This window comes from Bombyx mori, chromosome 8 (genome assembly GCF_030269925.1).
Source record: "Bombyx mori chromosome 8, ASM3026992v2".
Lineage (NCBI taxonomy): Eukaryota > Metazoa > Arthropoda > Insecta > Lepidoptera > Bombycidae > Bombyx > Bombyx mori.
In genome coordinates, this window is record NC_085114.1 from 15,765,770 (window position 1) to 15,791,190 (window position 25,421).

Here is a 25,421-nt window from a genome sequence, read left to right on the forward strand (position 1 = left end):
TCCAGCTACGTCAGAGCTTGCATCAACAAGGTCACCCTCTGTAACGTAACAAAAAAAAATACACCCAGACCTTAATGCTCTAAAACTTTCTAAAATTTAGAATCCCTACTACAGACGCAAGCGTGCACTCTTACATCTGCAGCGAGGACGAGCCAAAGATAAACATTTGAAGTGAGAAGAATGGATATCGCACAACTGTCCCAAACTGCGCAATTTGAGACACCTGCACGATTCCTTTACTGAGTTAGCCCGTATAGGAAACGTCTAAAACAGTAGCGCGCTGTTGTCGGCAATATTCACCGATACAGATACTGAACATTACCGACACAACACAGCTAAACAGTAGGGACGCAAAATCCGGCCGAATCCGCATCTAACCATACTGCTCAAAAAATAAACGGGAAGTAAAGCACCGTCGTGCCCACCTCAACCTCAAAAATGGGAAGTAAAGCACCGTCGTGCCCACCTCAACCTCAAAAATGGGAAGTAAAGCACCGAAGTGCCCACCTCAACCTCAAAAATGGGAAGTAAAGCACCGAAGTGCCCACCTCGACCTTCACATATTAATTTCGAAGAAAAGGCTGCATGTCACCGGGGTCCACTCGTAAGGATGATGTGGAAGTAGGGCAGCCGTCCCAGCTCCAGTCTGCTCCCACGATGCGAGGCTGCACCACGTGTGGCGGGCGTCCCGCTCGACCGTCCTGATAGATAATCCGTTGGGTAGTCCGCAGTAGCAGGCCGTAGACTAAGCGACATCGCCCTCTGCGTCACTGCCAGTCGTACAGCACCGTGCAGTCGGCGGCATGCGAGCAACACGTGCAGTATGCACGTCAGAAGTAGGTGAGCGCGCGCATGCAGCGGCACGCGAGCAACACGTGCAGTATGCACGTCTGAAGCAGGCGAGCGCGCGCAGGTAGCGGCACGCGAGCAGTGCGCGCAGCCAGCGGCACGCGAGCAGTGCGCGCAGTATGCGCGCCAGAAGTAGATGAGCGCGCGCAGCCAGCGGCACGCGAGCAGTGTGCGCAGCCAGCGGCAAGCGAGCAGTGCGTGCAGCCAGCGGCACGCGAGCAGTGCGCGCAGCCAGCGGCACGCGAGCAGTGCGCGCAGCCAGCGGCACGCGAGCAGTTATGCGCGCCAGAAGTAGATGAGCGCGCGCAGCCAGCGGCACGCGAGCAGTGCACGCGGCCAGCGGTACGCGCAGTATGCACGTCTGAAGCAGGTGAGCGCGCGCAGGTAGCGGCACGCGAGCAGTGCGCGCAGTATGCACGTCTGAAGCAGGTGAGCGCGCGCAGGTAGCGGCACGCGAGCAGTGCGCGCAGTATGCACGTCTGAAGCAGGTGAGCGCGCGCAGGTAGCGGCACCGTGCAGTCGGTGGCACGCGAGCATCTCATGCAGTATGCACGCCAGAAGTAGATGAACGCGCGCAGGCAGCGGCACGCGAGCAACACGTGCAGTCTGCACGGCTCTGCGCTCTCCTGCTGGAGCACGGCGCCGACTCGCTACTGACCTCACACGTCGGCGACAACGCCCTGCGTCTGTGAACAAATCAGACAGAAGGCGCCTCTATTGTCAAAGTTTAGATAGCACCTGCAATGCTCCAATAATCCTGTTCGTCACGCCGTCCATCTGCTGACCAGCACTGCTACACACACCCGCCGATTTGCTCGACGCTGTTCCAGGGTACTCAGATGCACATGCGTCACCGCCTTCGACGGAAACCGTTGCTGCTGGAGGCAAAAATAAGTGCGCGTGGCGTTCGGTACAAGAGTGCGACAGCGTATTGCGATCAGACGGTACTGGTAAAGTGGTCATTAATCTCACGATCTCACGAGTATAATTATGTTCCAAACAACGGTTTCACGGAACTATGCCAGGAGACATCCTGCGGCGTAGGTGTCTTGCTCTTCCTACACACAGCACGATCGCGACGATAATAATTGCAACAAACTCCTAAATCAAGAATTCGAGCGGTCATGACAGCGTCGATGAGATTGATCACGCTTGCATTTTCTAGATCGACGTCCCGTCATATTTCAAAAGCACGTGGTTTTATCCCACTTCTGATATTATCGACCAGAAGTGAGGTAGTTAACAAAAAGAAATAAATAACACAGAACTGGCCTAATTATATTTCACTGAATTAACAACAATACTTTTAACAAAATGATTTCAATTTACTGTTAACGAAAACTGTTAAAATTACACAAGTCCCAAACATGTTTCAACAAGAACCGCACACACGAACGCCACGCACAAAAAAGAGGCAAAGGCGCAGCGAGGGATCGTTTTTATAGTTTTAGCGCTGGCTCTCGGTCGGGGGTTGCCAGGATTCGGTAACAATACCTATATCCTACTCATTAGGTGAAGAAGTCTTTTGTAAGGATTGCCCTTGTAAAGATGTTGCGACAAAGCGTTTATGATATCTAAGACGCCCGGTATATTTGTGTGCGTGCATCACATGTAAGGTGTGAAACGGATATCGACCCGGATACTCGTAAAAACAAACGTAATGAGCCTGGAGGAGCTTACTAGTGGCCATTCCAAGGGTTCCGTTGCAAACATTCCAGAGCGTATTATTGTAGTCTAAAACATACAGCTTTAATTTAGAACCTCTCCTTTTTTTCTTGAAGTCGGTCAATAAAGAAACTCCCAAACGAATCGAAACAAGAATCAGAAATTTTCATGGAACCGTTTGTGTCATAAAACCGCAATGACGTCCGAACAGAACTAATTACTGTTTCACAAACTACTTACACGAATTAATCGGATGCGGTTAACGGAGTATACGTACAAAGGAACTGTGCAGCAACGAATCAATCGGTGCTTGTGTTAGTATATACTGATGATACACTAGTGGACGCAGCGGAAATCATTGCGGATAGGAGATCGGGCCAAAGTTCTCAATTCTTTATTACTAGACGATGACCGAGCTTTACTCGGTTTTTTTTTTGATAGCGCCATCTTGTTGTGTCTTTAAAGCGGTTAGTTGCCCTAAATTAAGAAAAATAGTATTATTATTCGCCAATAGATGTCGGGAAGAGTTGATTATTGAAAACACGAATAAAACAACATTTTCTGAAAATAAATCGTAGCTAGATCGATTTATCGCCCTCGAAATCCCCTGTATACTAAATTTTATGAAAATCATTGAAGCCGTTTCCGAGATTCAGATTATATATATATATTAATATAAAAAAATTGCTCGTTTAAAGGTATAAGATATTCAATCGCTTAAAGTACATTTCTCCTCTGCCTTACTGGTGGTAGGACCTCTTGTGAGTCCGCACGGGTGGGTACCACCACCCTGCCTATTTCTGCCGTGAAGCAGTAATGCGTTTCGGTTTGAAGGGTGGGGCAGCCGTTGTAACTATACTGAGATCTTAGAACTTATATCTCAAGGTGGGTGGCGCATTTACGTCGTAGATGTCTAGTGGCTCCAGTTACCACTTAACACCAGGGAGCTGTGAGCTCGTCAAACCATCTAAGCAATAAAAAAAAACACACTAGTGGACCCAGCGGAAATCATTGCGGATAGGAGATCGGACCAAAGTTCTCAATTCTTTATTACATTAAATTGCTTAAAGTAAATTTCTCCTTTGATGTTTAATGGTATAGTGGGTGTGAGTGACAGCACACAACTCACCCTGAGACACTGCATTCAGAATTGCATTTGTTAGGCGGCCGTAGTCCACGCCGAGCTGAAAAAGCACACGATCGATTTTAACTTGCTTTACGACCTGTCAAATATTTGCATCTCGTATCAAAAGCAGAAGCTATAATTAAGGTTTTTTTTTTTATTTGCAATTTAAAATTATTCAAATTTCGTGTGACTCGTAGAGGATTGTATGTCAGGGTACAATTTTAGTTTTAGAATAAAACTGGTACCGCTATATTACGTCGTGGTATCGGCTCTTGTTGCCTTGTTACAATTTAAAAGATTATTATTCAATTAATTGCCTAAGTCTTTATGTTAAATTAAGTAATTTAGTATTAGAGATGAGACGAAAAATTGAAGTGTCATTTGTTTTTTCTCTTTCTTTTTTTATTGCTTAGATGGGTGGACGAGCTCACAGCTCACCTGGTGTTAAGTGGTTACTTGAGCCCATAGACATTTACAACGTAAATGCGCCACCCACCTTGAGATATAGGTTGTTAGGTCTCAGTATGGCTACAACGGCTGCCCCACCCTTCAAACCGAAACGCATTACTGATTCACGGCAGAAATAGGCATGGTGGTGGTACCTATCCGTGCGGACTCACAAGAGATCCTATCACCAGTAATTACGCGAATTATAATTTTGCAGTTTTCATTTTTATGTAGTATATATGTATGTAATAAATATTCCTTCACCGTGGAAGTCAATCGTGAACATTTGCTAAGTACGTATTTCTCTCTCAAATAAACGACGCTTTAAAGTCTAAGATTTTAGTTGCCGTAGATTATATTACTCTTTTGCATCATGTTGCCCCCTGAGCGCGATGATGTGTACTTTTCAAGTGAGGTTGGTAGAGAGTTCTCGGCGGTAGTGGCTTGGCTGTGACCCTGGAGTTGCTAATGTCCATGAGCGACGATAACCACTCACCATTAAATGGTCCATATGCTCTTTTACCTAATAGGATAATAAAAAAAAGCATATTAAAAAGTAACTCAAAGTTGCAACATACGACCTATCATCAATGATTTTTCATCAAATATTCCATTTTTGTGTTAAGAATAGGACGGACCGTCTAATTAAGTATTATATTCTCCAAATCCAGCCCCCCCTCCGAGTTACTCGGTTCAAGTTCACGAAGATTCGAAAACAACCTTAACATCTTGAAAACATCGATTTGTTTCTAAAAAATCTAATAGAGATTCATGTACTTATTTGACTTCGTTATACCAACAGAGCACTGGGCTGCTGAGTGGTGAGTCAGTACTCCATTCATTCCTAAACTTATGTAAACTGTTACTGCAAACAATAACTTAAACCGATTGGATGAAATGCCACGCTCCAGCCCTGCTCGCGGTAAACAAGGAAGCGACAGTTAAGGCCTATTCGTGTAGTTCAGTCTCGGTTGATGGATCAGACAAAAAAGTCTCCTGACCTTGAGGAGTCTAACGCTCGAGCGTTCTTCCGGAGACGAATAGACGTGTTCTCCTGTCGACACGTGACAGGACAAGGTCTTGATAATCTATACTAATATATAAATCTACAGTGGTTTTTACGGATGTTCCGTTATAACTACTGAACCGTGCATCCGATGGACTTGAAACTTGGTATTCATGTAAAAAATACATGTACTTAATGGATAGGCTAATATTTATATGAGTGTTGGACTCCCTACACCAGTAGCGGGGGCGTTAATGATGAGAATCTTTGTGGGGTGGGAAATAATAATGTTAATTTTAAATGTCCTCGAAGCGGGCGGGCACAGCCAGTATTATTACAGTATCGTTTATCTATCGAATACACGTTACAATAGTACAGTTGATCCACTGTAATCTACGCTGCGAAGTCTTTAAATCTAATTTAAAGAAATACGTAATGTTAAGTTTGGGAAACACCGATGAGTACAAACCAGATTTCAGGCTATTAGGACGAGCTTCGTTCCAACAGCAGGTCTTCGGTGGTCGGTGATTATTGTCCTTTGAATTATGACGTATCAATTACTATAATAGTTTGTGGGGTAACACGTGTCATAGTGTTTTTTCTGTGGGTTTTTTGGGTCTCTGTCTGATTGTCTGACTATCTGCGCAATTTAAAATTCACACAAGTGACGTAAATAGCGTTGAGTGTTCACGATTGCTCATGTTTGCAATGACACTTAACGATTTAATTGTAAAATATGTGCCGTGATCATGTGACAAACTCAAAAGTATTCGTTGCTGGCGCGTTGCAATAAACAAAATAAAAACAGTAAAACAGCACTTCCCAATGCAAGTAATGATTAAAGGAAGTATTTTATTGGAGACATTAAAAAACTCTTCTCTGACTCAATTTCACGTTTCAACGACTCTCAATATACAGATAGATAAAGATCAACTGCTTCCTGATTCTAACAAATCGATCGAAATAAATCAAGCTACGTAGATTATTATTATTTTTTCTTCCGAAACAGCCCTGTCCAGAGATCAAGTATCTGACAGTTAACTGTTGTCCTTAATGCGACCAGAAAATTTGAGAACATGCGACATCTCGCATAAGCGTCGGTACTAAACCACTGGTGTACAAAGATCTGAAATTGTAACGGAATTGGGGACTGTTGACGCCTTTGCCGTGTCTGTGTGTCGTCTACAATCTATAATAAGTTAACTACTCTGTAATTAAAATATAATCTGTCTCTTAAAAAATATTTTTACGAAGGAATAATTCCCGCTTCTTTCCTACCTACTTCATTAAATCTAAAACAAGTTTCTTGCTTCTTTACATATGTACTTCATTCTAATTTATCAAAAATATTAAACTAAAGCATTTCTAAACAAATTATATAAAATAAAGTCTCGTAACAAAAAACAACGGAATTTCATTGTATCATCAGATACAGGGACTGTTGTGTGAACGAAGCCAGACGAATGACAAACTGCCTCCGAACTAATGGTGAATGGTCACCGTCGCTAATAAATGTCAGAAATGCAACCAAGACGCTGCCAGTCTTTTTAAGTACGTTGTTTTGAAGATGTATGCCTGCCGGACTTCATCCAATGAGTTTATGGCGTGACATTTATGTATTTTAAAGTGAATAACTTTTTGTTGATGGGGAAAGTAAATGAACCATTAAATGTCATTAGATTTTGAGTCATGGATGTCGGATGTTTCAAATTGCATTAATGGGTATATAGCAGGTAGGGAGGTAGTACCTACCCGTGCCCCTTACCACCCTTCAAATTTTAGTAAATAGCTAGTTTATACATGTACCACGTTAATAGAATCGCCACGCAAGAGAATAAATTAAATAGAGAGAATAAATAAAAAAACCAAAATATTGATGATTCCTCTAATTTGTTATTTTTTTTTCAAAGAATCGTCTGTTTAAGAGTTACATTGAAAATGCACTAGCTGTTTTTTTTTTTTTTTGTAAAGCTTAAGTTCTTCAATAATTATTGACGACACAGGAGAAATCACGGACGATGATGTAGCAATCGAGATGCTAATTTTTTTTTATTGCTTACACAGACATTTACAAAGTAAATGCGCCACCCACCTTGAGATATAAGTTGTAAGGTCTCAGTATAGTTACAACGGCTGCCCCACCCTTCAAACCGAAACGCATTACTGCTTCACCGCAGAAATAGGCGCGGTGGTGGTACCTACCCGTGCGGACTCACATGAGGTCCTACCAAATCAAATCAAATCAATAATCAAGTAATAACACTAGTAATAAATAAATATATAGTATGTGGAGCTATCCCTAATGAGATACTCGCCCGCAGGTGTTTCCGTGGACTGTTTCTTGACCTTTGCAGGTCGCAGATGTGGGCGTGTTTGTTCAAGTGCGCATTCCTAGAAAGGAACAATCATTTGTGAACTCGTATGTTGTAATAACAATACGTATCTTGTTTTCATGTAGCGAACGTAGCCATTGTTGTCTACTTGACGATTTCATTTGTTTGGAGGACTTTTGACATTTCGCATTTATTATTATAGTCTCGTATTTTTAATAAGACGAAGTCAACTGACGTTTACTGTGTTGTCAGTTTTTGATGAAATAAAAATAGTGTTGTGACAAAGTGAATGATCGAAAAAAACTCCTGAATTAATGAAATTGCCTCGATTGTCTAGTGAATAGTTAGTGTGCCGAACTGCCGATATCGGGTACGGGGTTCGAATTTTAGTCATACTTTGTACATACCAACGAGTTTTCGACGATTATGTTCCTATAGTATCTACTTATACTGAATATCGAGTGTTTTAAACATTAAGGAAAACATTGCGAGGAAACTTGTAAGACTGTCCTATTTTTAATACATCGTATAGTTGCAACTATAGATGTATAAAATATAGGTGAGTAATGAAAATAAAATAAAAAACTGATTGTAGTTACACACTACTAGTAACATATATTAGAGCACTTTAATACAATTTTATTGTAAAATAGAAATAATATTCCTTTATAGTTTGAAATGATTAACTATTCACACTCATTGTTCATTCATCTGATTGAACGAGAACTGAACGCAACACTATCACTTTAAATATGGCAACATTATTTTACAAAGTGACATTAGCTACTGTCAGTTGGCTTCGTGTAATTAAAAATATGACTATAAATCTATGTTATATTTTACCGTAGTACGATAAAGAATGATAGAAATGATTGGAAGTGTAAGCGTTGACATTTGCTAATATCATGTTTAAGAAAAGTAAAAAAAATCGTTGATAAAAACTAGGCATAATAAGATCGTAAGGTGAAAACATTGTAACGGTAATATTTTTTTAAAGCACTGTTAAAAAATTTAAAGTCAGTTGCCAAGCAGCCCTCTTCTGTGTTGTGAATTACTTTCACTTTAGAATGCTTTATTTGTTTATTTACTTAATTCGTCGAAAGTATTTGTCTTAATAAAGTTTAAAAAAAAAATAGAAACTAATTAACTAAATATCAGATATGATAAGCACTGTTACACTACAATTGTGATGTAATTTCAAAGAGTACCTAAGTACAAAAATTATCTATATACACATATATAAAAATGAATTGCTGTTCGTTAGTCTCGCTAAAACTCGAGAACGGCTGGACCGATTTGGCTAATTTTGGTCTTGAATTATTCGTGGAAGTCCAGGGAAGGTTTAAAAGGTGAGAAAATATAATAAAGCTCGGAGTTATATAAAAACAAACAATTTTGTTTTTCCTTTGATGTGTCCCCTTGATGTGTCTTTTATTTATCGATTGAGGCACTACGAAGTCTGCCGGGTCAGCTAGTCATAAAATATAAGTTTTTCCATTGCGTACTTCCTGCAGTGCACAAAGGAAAGCTCTTAATTGAGATCAGCAGGAGCGCACAAATTACGTAACGATATTGTACGTTCCTACCTAAATATTATATAATACTATTTACATAACCGAAACAGGATTGCTCTTGTGATGTTTTTGTTATAAAACGTTGTTTTCCCGTATTGAGTTTTAGATATTACAATAACAGGATAAATTAAGGTCGAACACATTAGCGTCTTGATGTAGCACGCAAATTGATTAAGTAAATCGATGTGATCGGTTGCATTTGCGTCAAGATCTCTCGAAGCAGTCGATCGTAAATCTTCCCTTATCTGTGTTTATGTTAGCTCTGTGTCAGCACCCCGCGCGACCGATTTATAAAAAGATCCTGACATCATACCGTACGTACAGTACTATCGCGTTTGTACTCGTAAGACTTCTAGCAATGTCTTAATTGTGTTGTAACATGTCGTCTTTGTGAAGTAACTTTATTGGAAGCTCTTTTTTTTATTATTTCGACAGACAAACAGACGGCTTAAACACAACTATGTCCATACATTGTTAATACTGGCACTAGGACCTCTTGTGAGTCCGCACAGATAGGTACCACCACACTACCTATTTCTACCGTGAAGCAGTAATGCGTTTCGGTTTGAAGGGTGAGGCCGTTGTAACTATACTGAGACCTAAGAACACATGACTCGAAGTGGGTAACGGCATTTACGTTGTAGATGTTTATGGGCTCCGGTAACCACTTAACACCAGGTGGGCCGTGAGACCGTCTACCGATCTATGCAATAAAAACATAAAAAAACAGGCTGCTCATCGTGAGCACCTTTTTTATTTATTGCTTAGATGGATGGACGAGCTCACAGCCCACCTGGTGTTAAGTGGTTACTGGAGCCCATAGACATCTACAACGTAAATGCGCCACCCACCTTGATATATAAGTTCTAAGGTCTCAAGTATAGTTACCACGGCTACCCCACCCTTCGAACCGAAACGCATTACTGCTTCACGGCAGAAATAGGCGGGGTGGTGGTACCTACCCGTGCGGACTCACAAGAGGTCCTACCACCAGTAAAAAAGTAAAAAAGTTGTGTTTGAATTGAGATTTCACCAAACATTTCAAGATCTGCCTTCGATGACTGTTTAATGTGAATTCAATAAACACTGTTTAAATCATCACTGACATACCAAGGTTTCACATCACACATACGTCAATAATAAGTACTGTTCCCGATTAGCTGGGGAACTGTGCGGAATTAAATAACCAAGAGATGTTTCGTGATGCAGACTGTATGTCTTCTGTAAAGTTGCGTGATGTTTCGAAATGATGAAAGGGAAATTGTTCTTTATTACTATACGCTGACAGGCGAGCACGTTATTTTTAACTCAGCCGTCGCCTATTCATCTTCATTACTAATGCGCTACGTCGCTGTGTCCACACCGGTTGATACCACCGCTCTGCCTGTTTCTGCCGGACATCAGAGTCCCGTTCCAGTTTTGTAGGGCTCGTCAGTGGTGTATGTCGGCGTTGCCACACGTCACTGCTAATGCTATTTCTTGAAAGCCTTTCTCACTGTAATATCTTAGTATCCATACATAAAAAACTTGTCCTTACTGATTCATTAACGCAGACTCTAAGCCATTGAGGCTATATAAACATTTCAAAATGGCCATTGATGTCTTTTTTTTGTAAACAGCCATTTTATTTTGTTTGCTTTGTAAATTTCAGGCGTAAGGGCGTAAAATAGGGGATTAGTGGTGGTATGGGAATTCATGTTTTTCAAAGTAAAAATACACGGAAATCAGTATTATTCACAATTACACCCCTAAAAGAGTGAATTTTTTACGAGAAATTGGTCATCTTTGAAGAAAGAATATATTTCGGACTAGCCGTACTCGCCCGCTTCACTGGGCATTTAAAATTAACATTATTATTTATTGTCATTATTATTAGGGAGTCCAACACTCATATAAATATTAGCCTATCCATTAAGTATGTGTATTTTCTACATGGATATCAAGTTAGAAGTCAATCGGATGCATGGTTCAGTAGTGATAACGGAACATCCGTAAAAAACCAGTGTATATTTATATATTATTAGTATTAGTAATAGTATAGATGATTCAATTGTTCGAACGTCGAAGTCACAACTGTAGAAAAAACATTCATACATTTTATAGAGAACTAGAGATACATGCATATGATTGATGCCGCCAGTCGACTCAGTACAAGTTGTATTACAGCCAAACTAAATGTATTTGAACGAATAAAATGAACACATTATGTATGCGGCGATGCCTGCGTTCGTCGACACAATATGCAATCAAGATCTCTATTTTTAGCAACAATAAACGCTTAGAGACGGCGAGACGTTATAAATTTTTTAATGATACCCCATCCCAATCGTCAACACCGACTTCATTAATTCCCTCGCACGCGCAGCTGTCCGATATTTATTATAATATTGTTATTTCGTCACTGATTACGTTAATGTGTGTAATAATAGCATTAAGTATTCTTGTGCTTTAGACAATTGTACGTATAGTCTTGGCTTGATAAACATCTTGCGTGAGATCGAAGTGAATTTCTGTCACTAGTTAGTAGCAAAAATACACAAACGACTGGTGAATGGGCGTATTGATTGTAGATTCGGAAGTGATTCCGGCACTCATCTTCAGACTAAGAGAGTATACACTAAGGCTAGACTTCATGGGAAAAATACAGTACGTGTAACTAACTAGCCGTGTCGAATCAGGATATACCATACCATCGATACTACACAATTTTCTATACGATGTACCTTTATCGTAGATATTCTCTGTAAACATTTGTAGTCTTTTATTGTTAGTAAAATTACTCGGATCGTACATTTTATAGCCGTCGCGGCTGATTCTAGTTAGGAAACTTGTTGAAAGATTAGTCAAGAAGCAGACTTGTTATTTATAGAACCGAAACCAACGATTACGTTCATTACGCAAGAAGACGTCGCAGGAAGCGCTCATCAAACAATGTCAACAGTTCAAGCTTCAATTTCGACCACCACCTGCTGTTTGTCACCAACATGACCCAACTCCGTATAAAGCGGTCTAGTTTGGAAATCAATGTTCTTGATTCGATTGTCTATGGCAAAATTTATTACTGGTGGTAGGACGTCTTGTGAGTCCGCGCGGGTAGATACCACCGCCCTGCCTATTTCTGCCGTGAAGCAGTAATTCGTTTCGGTTTGAAGGGTGGGACAATCGTGTAATTATACTGAGGCCTTAGCACTTATATGATCTTATATCTCAAGGTGGGTGGCGCATTTACGTTGTAGATGTCTATGCGCTCCAGTAACCACTTAACACCAGGTGGGCTCGTCCACCAATCTAGGCTATAAAAATAAAAATGTACCCTTGATCTGTTTTCTGACATTGTTGATGACACGTTACTATCACGTTTGAGACTGCTTAAAAAATAACTCGTTTACTTTAATACATATAACCGCATGAGTCATGTAAACATTTGGGCCAATGTTGGTTGAACTTTGAGCCATTTATACTAGTACAAACCGGAGGTCACTCGTCTAGACCTTTGTGCGTCACAATTACACAGTAAATGTTTATGGATATCGTTCTAAGAATGTTATTGTGGATCGGAATGTCATCTTACCGCGGAAACTTATCGGCTCTACGTAATTGCGTTTTTAAATTAAAATTCTGTTAATGCTCACAATGGAACTAGCTGTTATAACAAGACAATTCGATTTGAAATTTTGAAATATTTTTTCGCTGTCGCAAATAGTATCGTTCAATTTTGAGGATATATTTTTTGACGTCACTTAGACATGAGGATTCCGAATTCCCGAATACATACGCGTCCCGGTTTTGCCTGAAAATAATGATGAAAATAGCAAGTGAATAACTATTTTTCTATCATTTTTTTGTACACAAAGCCCACTTTACGAATTTAAGCTAACGTACAAAATGCAGATAACATTTCAGTGAATTCTCGTCATTGTACCGTGAGTCATGGTGGAATTGATCGCGATTGGTGAGCCGAACGCACGCGACCCCCGGGACCCACCCACGACACCCACGCTTGAAGTCTACTAGGCTTTCAGGCAATAGTTCCCACGACGCTTGGAGAATGTATAATGGGAACATAGCGAGTGATTTTCATTGTGATATCACCTGTGATACTTACCTCACCTATGACCAAATGCGATACCATATGAACTAGCTTAGGAGCTGCGAGTGAACAATCATTTACAGTGACAAATGAAACTGGCTTTGGTAATTATTCGGAATATGAAGCAAATTACATTTTAAGTACATTCGTGGTACGTTTATTGTCATTCTATAAATCAATACTATGTTTTTATGTCGATAAATAGGAAGGAATACAAGTATGTACCGGAAATTCAGAAGCGAGTATAAATCCCAAACACGCTTCATTCCGGATGTGACGCAGGCGTTCTAAACACGCCAGATCGTTGGGGATTCTGCCAGAGATTTTCTCTAACGCATGCGCACAACGAAACTGCGACGTTTGAAAACTTTTACATGTAATTTATAGAAATAATAGCTTTCCTTTCATAAATTATATGTTTTATTTGTCTTTGAAGAGCAGACGTTAAATCGTATACGGCCACCATTAACAAATATTACCACACTTATACCAACACTTTGATTAGTGAAGTGGATACCTCAATTCCAGTAGAGTAATTCTTCTCTTCAAATCGCTTTTTAAAATAGTTTCGCGACCAAACTAGGCAGGGCCGTACCAAAACAGGCCATACTGGAATTTTTGGGATTTTTAAAATTACAATTTACAAGATGCAATTTGTAAAGTACGGCGGATGTATGTCGTGGTCTCAACTGTACCGACTCACTAAAAAAGTGATGATTTGCACATTTACAGCATCGTTATCGACAATTATCGGCAACTCGTCCGCTCCTAAACTTCCAAAGTGCCAGCGTTAAGAACGACGCAGTCTGCATGTTCCTATGACCCCTATCATTTTGTCAGTTCCAACTTCTACACAAGCAAAAACATATCTTTCCGTTCAAACAGCTCTGCAACTATCAATGTGTTCGTTAAATAAAAACGATAAAATAAAATCCATTCTAATAAAAAATGCAAGTCACGATAGTCGTGTTGTAAGTTCTATAAATAGACGATAAAAGTAAACTTGTTTCGTTCTGAGATCAGATAATACTGTGCAAACGGTGGTCGTGACCAAAATATTAAATAAAATTTTACAATTGAATTTGTAATGATGTTTTTAGTTTGATTTATCCAATGCAGACGAGGCTTCGATCATTTAAGTAAAATGGTAAGATGTGTTGCGAGTCCGCACGATTTATTTACACATTCCTGCCAATATACGTTTACTTCACACTACGCATCCGCCTAATGGGCAAATCAGATGACATCGTTATGAAATCCAAGGAAATATGTAATATTAGGCTCTTACTTATGAAATTATAGTGGAGGCCTATATTCAACGGTAGCTGGTAAGTCGGTAATGATAATAAATAACTCAACCGTTCCAATGGTGATCTAAAATAGTATATCCACATAAATGGAGTTCCCATCTAGGATCTAATTCCGTCCCACAGTACCACGCGCCTGTCAATCGTTCTATAAGTTCCCGCCGGCTATTCTGGTTAGGCTATAAATGGACTCGGTCCGCTCACGATATTATTAGCATTGGCCATACGAATACACTTCGCACCTGATTGGACACGGGCCAGAATTTAATATGTTAAAATTATGGTACTAGATATTCTTGGGTCCCATAAAATTAGAAATGCCTAACTTATCTAATCTATTTAATCTATTAAGGATATGTTTTGCAATGTTTTTTTGATACATATTTTTATACATAGATTAGTTTTCGAAACGGCATAAGTTGTGAAGGAAATAAACAATTGAACCGTAAAGGTGCTAATTTTTTTATCAATTTTAGATGAAAAATCAATGAAAATTTAGAGGTTTTTGTAAATCTTTTAACTGTCCGATTTTTACATCAGAAACACCGAAAACCAGGCAAAATGAAGGAGCTAAAGTAGAAAACCGGGTTCTGGAACTAGACCGAGAAAACGCTAGGAAGATGATGAGAAAAATAAAACAACAAATGATCGGCTCCGGTTTTTCCTATGTTTAATTTAATAACTGAACGTATTGAACTGTTTGTTTCCCAGCTGTGTTAGGCTTCTGATCATAAAAGACTACCATACTACCGTCTCGCTCCCCTTCTCCTTTAAGTATTTCTGCTATTTCCTCATGATCTGTTCATAGCAGTATCTTCAACTAATTGAACTATTCCAATTATTGAAATTTTGAGTATTAGAGATAGAGGTTGTGAGCCCAGTTGGGCTGTTCCTATTTTTACCTCAAACAAGCTCGTGCTCCAGTCTAAAGGGCGGGGTAGTTGTGGGCCTGAAAACCGTGCACCACCCAATAGGTCCTAAACTTGTTCGTTCGATCCTAGTGTTTGTTTATTATAATATCAAAGGATCGATTGAAAATCTCTGGAAACATGCTCAGCATCTTAAGGGCCATATTTGATCTTTCCTTTATTGTATATTTAACAATTAAAATGTTGGGTCACTGTTGATTTACACTGCAAATCATTAATTGTCACTTATTGCAATCCCAGCTATAACTGGTCGATAATAGAATTGTTTATTTAAAGTAGGAGGCGTGGCGTGTCAACAGATTCTCTTCTAGTTGGCATGGTAACTCGAGGCCGACGGGTAATGCCGATCTCTATGCCAACGTATTAAAACGTGGAATCTTTGTAGTTCAGTTTAATGTGCACGCACGCTGTGTTATTTCTGGCTTGCTTTATTGCTTCTAGTTTAGCACAGTTTGTGTTTTAATACTATTTGGGTCACATACGATTTATATTTACTCATTGTTTCGAATTTTTTTGTTCGATTTTTGATTCTTTGTAATGATCTTAAACGCTGTGCTAGAAACGCGATTTAATACCTCTTAAATAACAATGTATTTATTTCCTTGTCTTAATATATTTGGTATCAAAGTAAATTTAAATTTATGGTAAGCTATTGTGAATCATAGATATGAAGAATACATTCTTACGGTCTTGATCACACGTTTTATTCTTTATAAAATTGAATGCTTTAAAAGTTTTCGAATTCACTGACGAATCTCGACAAGGTCGCTACGCCATCGTTTGTTGATTTCGTTTAAATTATTTTCCTTAAATATTCTCCCTGAATACCCCACTTTTACCTATTTATTTTTTGTGTCCCAGATTGTGCTATGCGCGGCTTAGGAGTCGAAAGGATTAAACAACCCTATAGCTTTTCCACCCAAGTGTCCAATCCACACTGAGACATAACTCAGAACCTTCGTCAATGTATTCTAGTAATATTTTAGGCATTTCATCCTATTCCTTTCCGTGGCAGCTAGTTCACGAGTTTAAATCATGAAATAAAAATATATGAAAATTGGTAAGACTTATCACGTTGTGGTATTTCTGGATTTCGGTACGTTTTAACACCTAGTAAGCTATGAATGAGAATAAAATACAAAACTTAATTGATGTCTTTAGTCTTCATCGAATTTTCATTGATGAAATTCACTAAGATATGTGTTACTGTTAGTTTTAACACTTCATTTATTATATCGCGACTATAATTGTTATGATACTTATTTTCGGCACCATTAGTACTATTAATATTCGTAAGACTACCAGATAACTACAAGATTTTTGGTTAATTCTCACGAACAACACACACACACAGACACACAACTCTCAAACTGTGCAATCAAAAACTGCAAGAAACCTTGAATATTAATTAATACTATATTTATATTTGTGTATACAAACGGATTCCACGCTGGCACATTTTTGTAAGCAGGTAATGTCACCGTCAATGTTGCCCATTTTGTAATATGAGGTCTACCATCGAGAGCACAGATTTGTCTTTTGGTGTAAATGGCATGTGCGGACCCACAACATGTTCTGTATACTAGAGCCAATTTATCATAGCGTAATGCACGATTTATCGTTTACATCGTTAACAACGTGTAGTTCATTATGAAAGAGCTTGGCACTGAACAATGGACGTATGATACAAATGTACGTCTGGGCGATAATGTTTTATCATTTTGTTTAAGATCCAAATAGATCTGAACACTGGTCATATTTCATGTTTACAATTTTAGGTATGCTCATAGATACAATCATTAACTCCTATTGTTATTTCCCTAAGCTTTACGTATCGTTGAAAATTGGCGTATTCAAATCATGTCAGATCTATACGACGATCCGACGTCTTGGGTTAATTACTATTTTATTATCATCTGTCCCAATTTTACCCAACTTTCCTACTAGTTCTTATGTTTTAGAGTATTGTATGTGAGTGTTTGGAGGATCGTAACACCATTACCATGCGTATTTCATCATCCAATCTGTTTTGAGGAGTAGGATACCAGTTATCCAGCGCAATTGTCCTTAATCTCAGAGTGGGTAATGATATTGCGATGTTTGTGCACTCCTCAGATTACTGAACTAATCGCACAGCATACCATTGGATCGGCTGTCGTATATGGAACATGATGCACTCACGCTGCCACGCCTTGACCGACTTGTGGCAGACGGTCGGTCGCCGTTACATGCGCTCACGGATCCCTCAAACGAACACGCCGTGCAAATGTATACTTTAAATAATTAATAGTCAAGGATTTAATTCATATGATTGTGTCCTAGCGCAAATGGTGTGAACAGAAATCTAAGTAAACGTACGTATTTTATTGAGATTAATGCCATCACAAATTAAAAGCCGTTGCCTGTTTGTCTCTGATATTGCTTAGTGTTGGAGACGAGTAAACAAACTGAATGTAACCAATGTTAATGGCCTTAAAAATTAAATACGTTATTGATAGTGAACTTGTAAGTGAATATGAAGCCGTCGTCAGCGCAAAAGTGGCCTAACCCACAATTTTTCATATTCGTGTTTATATATTGCAATGTATTTAAAACATAACTTGTGATTTAAAAGCGGCCTATCCATAGTCTCACCCATACATAGCAGATAGCTTTGTAAATGCTTTTGCCTACGAAGCAGTGTAAAAGTAAATTCCAACCTCATTATCTCCATACTAGCTATGATAAGTTTAGGCCACGTTTGCGCTGACTGCCTCATATATGAGTTCTAGAAAAACTTAACCTGTAAATACTTATATAAGTGTGAACGACACATGGTATAATTGAGGTCAGAAGCTCATATTTTGTTATTTTTCTTCGAATTCGGCAGAATTAGACAGGATCGTTGCACCGTCAATAAGAAATACCCATGTGTTTATAATAGTAGTAGATGACTTATGAAACGAGATCCCGGCGCGGACCTTGGCCACGTCGCGTTTGACGGGGTGCCTGTTGCACAACGCGCTATTCTGATGCATCACCTTGTTCCCGAACTACGGCGGCCGTTACGACACCTCCGACTAACGAGGAACATTCGACCCTTTCATTCAGCTGCTTCATTCAAAAATAAACTCTGGTTCATATGTTCTATGTTATAAAATTAAATTTTATGTTAATTACCTGATATACATTTTTTTTTATTGCCTGTATGGGTGGACGAGCTCGAGCTGGTGTTAAGTGGTTACTGGAGCCCATATACATCTACAACGTAAATGCGCCACCCACCTTGAGATATAAGTTCTAAGGTCTCAGCATAGTTACAACAGCTGCCCAACCCTTCAAATCGAGACGCATTACTCCTTCACGGCAGAAATAGGCAGGGTGGTGGTACCTACGCGCGCGGACTCACAAGAGGTCCTACCACCAGTAATTACGCAACTTATAATTTTGCGGATTTGATTTTTATTACACGATGCTATCAAACGATTTTATCAAAGTATCATTACAAAGTTTTAAATTTGTTATGAGTATTTGAGTCTATTTGTTTGTTTTGTTGCGAATACCGTGGACTGCCATGCGAACAAACGAGTCCATTCTAAGGCAGCTAGACATCCGAAAAAGGCTCTCTTCCATCTGCCGGGAACGTGTTATGAGCTTCTTCGGACACATCATGCGGTCTCCCAGACATGAATTAGAGAAGCTCATAATTACGGGTCGAATAGAAGGCAAGCGCGCCGTGGGCAGAACACCAGCCAGATGATCAGATCTAGCAAGAGAAGCACTCGGTGGTAGTCTGTACCATGCAGTCCATGCCACCCATGATCGAGCACATTGGAAGTACGTCGCATGTGGTCACGATCCTCAGTAGTGAGGGAACGATATAGAAGGTTTGCTTGACTAACTGTGCATCCTAATTTAGACAATGACTGAATCACATCGAATATAGTTTACTAATATGATTATTTATTGACTATAAAATTTACTGTCAGTAGCATTAGGTCTTGTAGATTAAACACGTTAGTAATAATAAGCAAGAACGTATATATATATCTATATCGCTTGCGTATCTATCTAATCATGGGTCCGATTCTTGATTTAGTAACACTGTTTTCGTTGAATGGAAAATTACAAGTGGTTCCCTAATATTTAACTACGAATGCATGGTGAATAATTATAATATTTCGTAAATTTATCTCAATGATCTCATTGCTTATGCTAGACGCGTCTACATGACACTGGTAATTACGTTTTTTAAACTCGCATTTAATCAAGCAATTGATCTTTATAAGATGTGAAGATAGCAAACTGAACAGTGGGTAACCCTACCGAATAGTGTAGGTAGTTTCCTTACTTTATTTTCCCACAGAATACTTGTCTTGATCCTGTCTTTAGGACAAGTAGGAAATTTGATTTGTGAACCGAAAAGGGTTGGTATTTCTTCTTCTTATCTCTGCCAATGTGTTAATCTTGTATATCTACTTTTTTTAGTTAACATTCTTAAGAGTGATTCATGTTTTTCTATTGCTTAATAAATTGAATAATCAGTACATTTTACTGTGACGAGATAATATAATTATAAAAGGTAACACATTCTGAATTAAAAACGTTTGATTTTAGTGTTATAAAATACATGATGTTGAACGTATTACGAGTACCTACACAGTTTTCAGAGTTTGACGCGTGACTTTTGTTAAACACGTCATAAAAATGTCTCTTTCTAAAATTGATATATCAATAGCCCAATTTATCGTCGATTAGATTCTTTTGATTCCTCACCTTCAATAAACATGTGACTGTTGGTTTTGATAAAATCATTTATAATTCGTTGTTTTGTGTGAGCTCTCAGTGTTGAAGTATGTGTGTGACCACAGCGTAGATTTTTCCGATGGAAGACATCACGATGCGTTTCTCTCATCAGAAGTCGGTAATTTTAAGTTTTTATGCCCAACAGATCGTGACAGTTAATGGTTGATTTTTTTTATTGCCCGTGCATGCAGACGAGCATACGGCCCATCCGATGGTGAGTGGTTACCGTCGCTCACGGGCGTTAGCAATGTCAGGGATAGAGCCAAGCCGCTGCCTACCGCTTAGTACTCTCCACAAGCTTATATTTGTTTGGATTTTGTAATATTTCCTTACTTATCAACTTTATAAAAAAAAGTCTGGCGCGAATGTCCTCACGAGTGCTCAAGATTATTAACATTTTAAAATAGGTCGACTTGCGGCTGCGCTTGTTCGCCTGCGAGGGCTAGTTACAACATTTTCTTGAGCTTCTACGATTTATAACAAATGACAATCGCGATTGATAATGTGCTCATCAAACGTAGCTATAATTAGAGCCATCAATCAAGGTGCATCACGTGCCAACGGCTTTCAAGTAATCGATGACGTTACGTCTGTCAGCGAGAATTGGCGCCAAGATGCTGTAATCGGGACGAGAATCGGGAAGCGACCCGATCCCACGGCGCCGCGCACACCCATTATGTACATAAACAGATATTATTTTAAAACTTCAAAGGTTTTTTGGTGTTCCGCGTGTATTCGCGTTCTTTAGCCAATTGAGTTGAACGTTTCGCTTCAACAAATGACTGTTTTTTCGCAACACAGTATAGCTAAACAGAACTAGGTCTTAAATAGTGAAGGAATTAAACATAAGAATTTAGGATCTAAAACCCAGTTAGTAGGCGTTTGGGGTGCTCGTCCGTGTGTACAAACAACGTTTGCTTCAAATTAATTATTGACCGTTAATACGGACAACTGTCAGTCCGCACGGGTAAGTTCTGAACGTGCAAAAATCTGAATCACGTTAACGAACTTTTTTACTGGTGGGAGTACCTCTTGTGACACTCGCACAGGTAGTACCACCACCCTGCCTATTTCTGCCGTGAAGCAGTAATGCGTTTCGGTTTGAAGGGTGGGGCAGCCGTTGTAACTATACTGAGACCTTAGAACTTATATCTCAAGGTGGGTGGCGCATTTATATTGTAGATGTCTATGGGCTCCAGTAACCACTTAACACCAGGTGAGATGTGAGCTTGTCCACCCATCCAAGCAATAAAAAAATAAGAAAAAAATATAGCAGGTATTATATGATGTGGTGTACTATTGGCAATAAATTATTATAGAGAATATATACATACAATAAATAGATATATACCGTTTACATATAATATGAAATAACTATTTGATTTATATACTAATTTACATATCAATATACTAATAAACTGAATAGCATTGAAGGCCTTAACATAACCGATATGTATACAAATATAATAAGGAGAGTAGTCGATGATTATATCACAAGCCATGACTTCAAAGCAACGCCTTTCTTTCAGCCGAACCGAGTGACGCACCCGAAGGTCGGCAGTACCATTCCGCGGCGAATACTCTACTGGTCATAGGAAATTCCCTCGCCGCGTTGATATAAAGGAAAAATACTAGATCGTCACCCGAAGCGGCTGCAGCCAATATACGACCATGCGATACGCAATACTGAGGCAATATTTAAGATTAATTCACGTTTTTTTTATGTTCCCTGTCCTTATGAGTCTTATTATAATATGATTCTTAATATAATACAGTGTGACACAACTGATGACAGCGAAAGAAGGCGATTTCTTGAGAAATTATGTCAATAGCTCATATATTCTTATATTAATTACACACACAGGTGTCAATCTACACCAGGATATTTAAATCTAGTATGTCGCAGAGGAGAACAGAAGTATCAAAAAAAACAAAAATTCATTAACAAATCACGTCTTTTTTGCTGATGGTAAGACCTCGTGTGAGTCCGCGCGGGTAGGTACCACCGCCTTGCCTTTTTCTGCCGTGAAGCAGTAATGCGTTTCGGTTTGAAGGGTAGGGCAGCCGTTGTAACTATACTGGGACCTTAGAACTCATATGTCAAGGTGGGTGGCGCATTTACGTTGTAGATGTATATGGGCTCCAGTAGCCACTTAACACCAGGTGAGCTGTGAGCTCGTCCACCCATCTAAGCAATAAATAAAAAAACGCGTCACAGTGAAGAAATGGTCAATTTGTTGATTACCAATGTAAACAACGACCGTCAGCTGACTGATACGCGACGCACCGGAAGGGCGACAACCCCGACCGGATGCGTAATCAGTGCACGCTGCACCCGCCCCCACTCGCGCTTCCTCGGCGAGAACTCGGCGGAGGGGAAGCGCGGAGGCCACTTAATGGCTATCGGAAAGGGTGCCTTATGTAGATCTCGGTACATCGCAAAATTGTTTCTCTAAAGGCTGGTGTGTTTTTCCACAAGTGAAATATCCAACTTCTAATTTACAATACTTGTATCATTTCTTTGATATTACCTTAAAGTTAAAGATTCACCGTTCTGCCTGTTTTTGCATGACCGCTTTGTTTTAGAAACGAGTAGGATAGGGGCATTTGTGGAGGCTCTGCGATCTATCATCATTCATCTAATAGGATCTGTATAAAAGGTTACCAATTGGCTTCAAAACAAACTGCTGTTTATACTTATTAGAAACAGGTCTAAGTCGCCTTCGGGAATGGTATAAGAATTTGATCAAACAAAACTCATTGTTTTCTGGAGTGGTTCCTATGTGTGTAGTCATGATTATTAACGCTGATCTATTAGAGAACTCATCTATTTCACAACTTTCTCTGTCACAAATGATTTTTTATTTATTTATTTCATTGCTTAGATGGGTGGGCGAGCTCACAGCCCACCGGGTGTTGGGTGGTTACTGGAGCCCATAGACATCTACAATGTAAATGCGCCACCCACCGTGAGATATAAGTTCTAAGGTGTCAAGTATAGTTACAATGGCTGCAACACCCGTCAAACCGAAACGCATTACTGCTTTACGGCAGAAATAGGCAGGGTGGTGGTACCTATCCATGTGGACTCAAGAGGTCCTACCATCAGTAATAAATACACTGTTTCTCAAGAAGTAAGTGCTTTTAATGAAATTTTTTGGATGTCGTGTAAGAGTTCAGGGTTAGCAAGTTGACAGGCACACGCGACCAGTGCGGATACATTAAAAGAAAACAGTCAATTTGGCGCGCGTCTATTTTCGACAGCAGACAACATGTGGGCGTCCGATGGGGCACGCCATCGTCTCAAATAGAATTTGCAAAACTTCTCGCACGCGGAAATCCTATTCGGTTTGAGTCTGATAATAGAATTTTTGTGACAACGCAACACGACCTGACCGTCAGAACGTTTTTGTTCTAGGCTTATTGTTTGAAGTATCTTAATTTACATGAAAGTTCTAAAATCGTTCTCTTGATATACATCTAACTACACATAAAACAGCAAGCAACCTTGACATATGCATTGGGAAATTGGTGGATGAAGTATCCATAAGTATACAATGGTGGACTAGGAGTTTTATAAAGGAAATGCATATAATTTCGTAATTATACACATGGTAGCCGCGTTGTCACGATAGTAAATAACAATCACTAACAAAGAGCGACAGGATAACTAGCTAATTTAACACAACAGTACTTACCAAATTTTCCCTGCCAAATCTTTAGCTTACGGGACTATGCCAACTACAGGCGGCCGGAGTACTTACCATTCGCTCATTAGCATACGTCAAATATTTTACGCTACTGTCTACCGCCTAATAGCTTCCCAATTAACCAACATAATGCCGAGCTTATATTCAGATATTTTGCAGTAATGGCTTAAGGTTTGTTGAAAAAAAGTACTTATAATATAACAATCTTTAACTTAAAAAAAATACAGAAATCAATGATAAATTCACAGTAAAACAATCTTTAATGATTATTATTTATAAATGTGCTAAAACACGTCTGTACAGGTCGGTACCTTATATATATAATCAAACTGCGCAATAGTCGGCGCTCCGCATTTTATACGTAGTAATAGGTAGTCGATCTATCGACGGTTCGGGCTTGAAGAGTTAAATAATCGTAGTTTAATTAATGTTTTTTTTCTCGTTTCAGGTAATTTGACTCTGGAATCGATCGAGGTACCAGCTTCGTGATAACACTCATAGAACGAATATCGGTAATGTTCACTAAAGTTTATATCTTTGTTATTTCTAATCGAATAAGCCAAGTTTTAGTGCTTTAAACTTGGCCCAGAAAAAAGATTCATTGACTTATAAATCCACGGCTCTTCTTATAATTGAAGACATGAGTGGATGAAGGGATTAAGTACCATTTTTAAGATTTTTTAGTTTTTACATTGAATGAAGGTGTTATGTGCCTATAAACCATATGAGACCTTAAAACTCCGAGGTTAAAGGCTATTTTTAGAAATTGCATGTGATGAAGGAGTTTGGTACGAAAAAAAATTATCACTGAATGAAAGTAATATGAGCACGTAACGTATTCTTTCATTTTAAATGATTCCAAACAATAATACTCTGTAGTGTAAGAAGGAGATATATAGACGATAGGCATAAGTACGTTTAAAATAATAAAAATAACAGTCACGAACGCATAATATCTCCAAACTGCGCAGGATAGGAATTAACAGGGAATTAAGCTAAAGAACGAGTTGATGATAGCAGAATGTCTAATGATTAGTTGAATTATGATGAATAGTGAACTATTTTATATACATATGAGAACGGTCCATAGAGAGCCTTGTCGTTCAGGGCAAAGTAGAAGATACCAGACCGCGTGGAAGGTTGCCATGGTTGGCGATTGCTCATGAGGCGCATAACATCTGCCCACAACAATGATGCTGGATGACGACCACGACCGCTCTGACAACAGTAATACGACATACGAATACGAGAACGGTCAGTTCTATCCTTGACCTCTGGTTCGTCTACGTCTTTTAAGAAGGCGTTAAAAGTACTGCTTGTCGCTAGTCACGTCCGCCCTCGTTCCATTTCTTCATTTTGTTTCTTCTCGAATCACCTGTCAAGTTTTTTTTTTATTGCCCTCGTAGGCAGACGAGCATACGGCCCACCTGATGGTGAGTGGTTACCGTCACCCATGGACTTCAGCAATGCCAGGGGCAGAGCCAAGCCGCTGCCTACCGCTTAATACTCTCCACAAGCCTCGTTTGAAGAAGGACATGTCATAGCGCTCGGGAAACACCGTGGAAGGGAGCTCATTCCATAGCCGGATGGTACGTGGCAA

At 39.4% G+C, this 25,421-nt stretch overlaps 1 protein-coding gene across 16 annotated transcripts in view; it reads left to right on the plus strand.

Annotated features, from left to right (window-relative positions):
- LOC105841244 (histone deacetylase 5) overlaps positions 1-25,421 on the plus strand; it is a 106,573-nt gene that overhangs the window by 39,119 nt on the left and 42,033 nt on the right. For 2 of the 16 annotated variants that reach the window (XM_062669896.1, XM_062669902.1), the window contains exon 2: positions 24,270-24,333. The exons of the other annotated variants lie outside the window; for them this stretch is intronic. The gene's annotated coding sequence lies outside the window, so the exon portion shown is untranslated. The remainder of the gene's footprint in view (positions 1-24,269; positions 24,334-25,421) is intronic. 16 annotated transcript variants of the gene reach the window in all.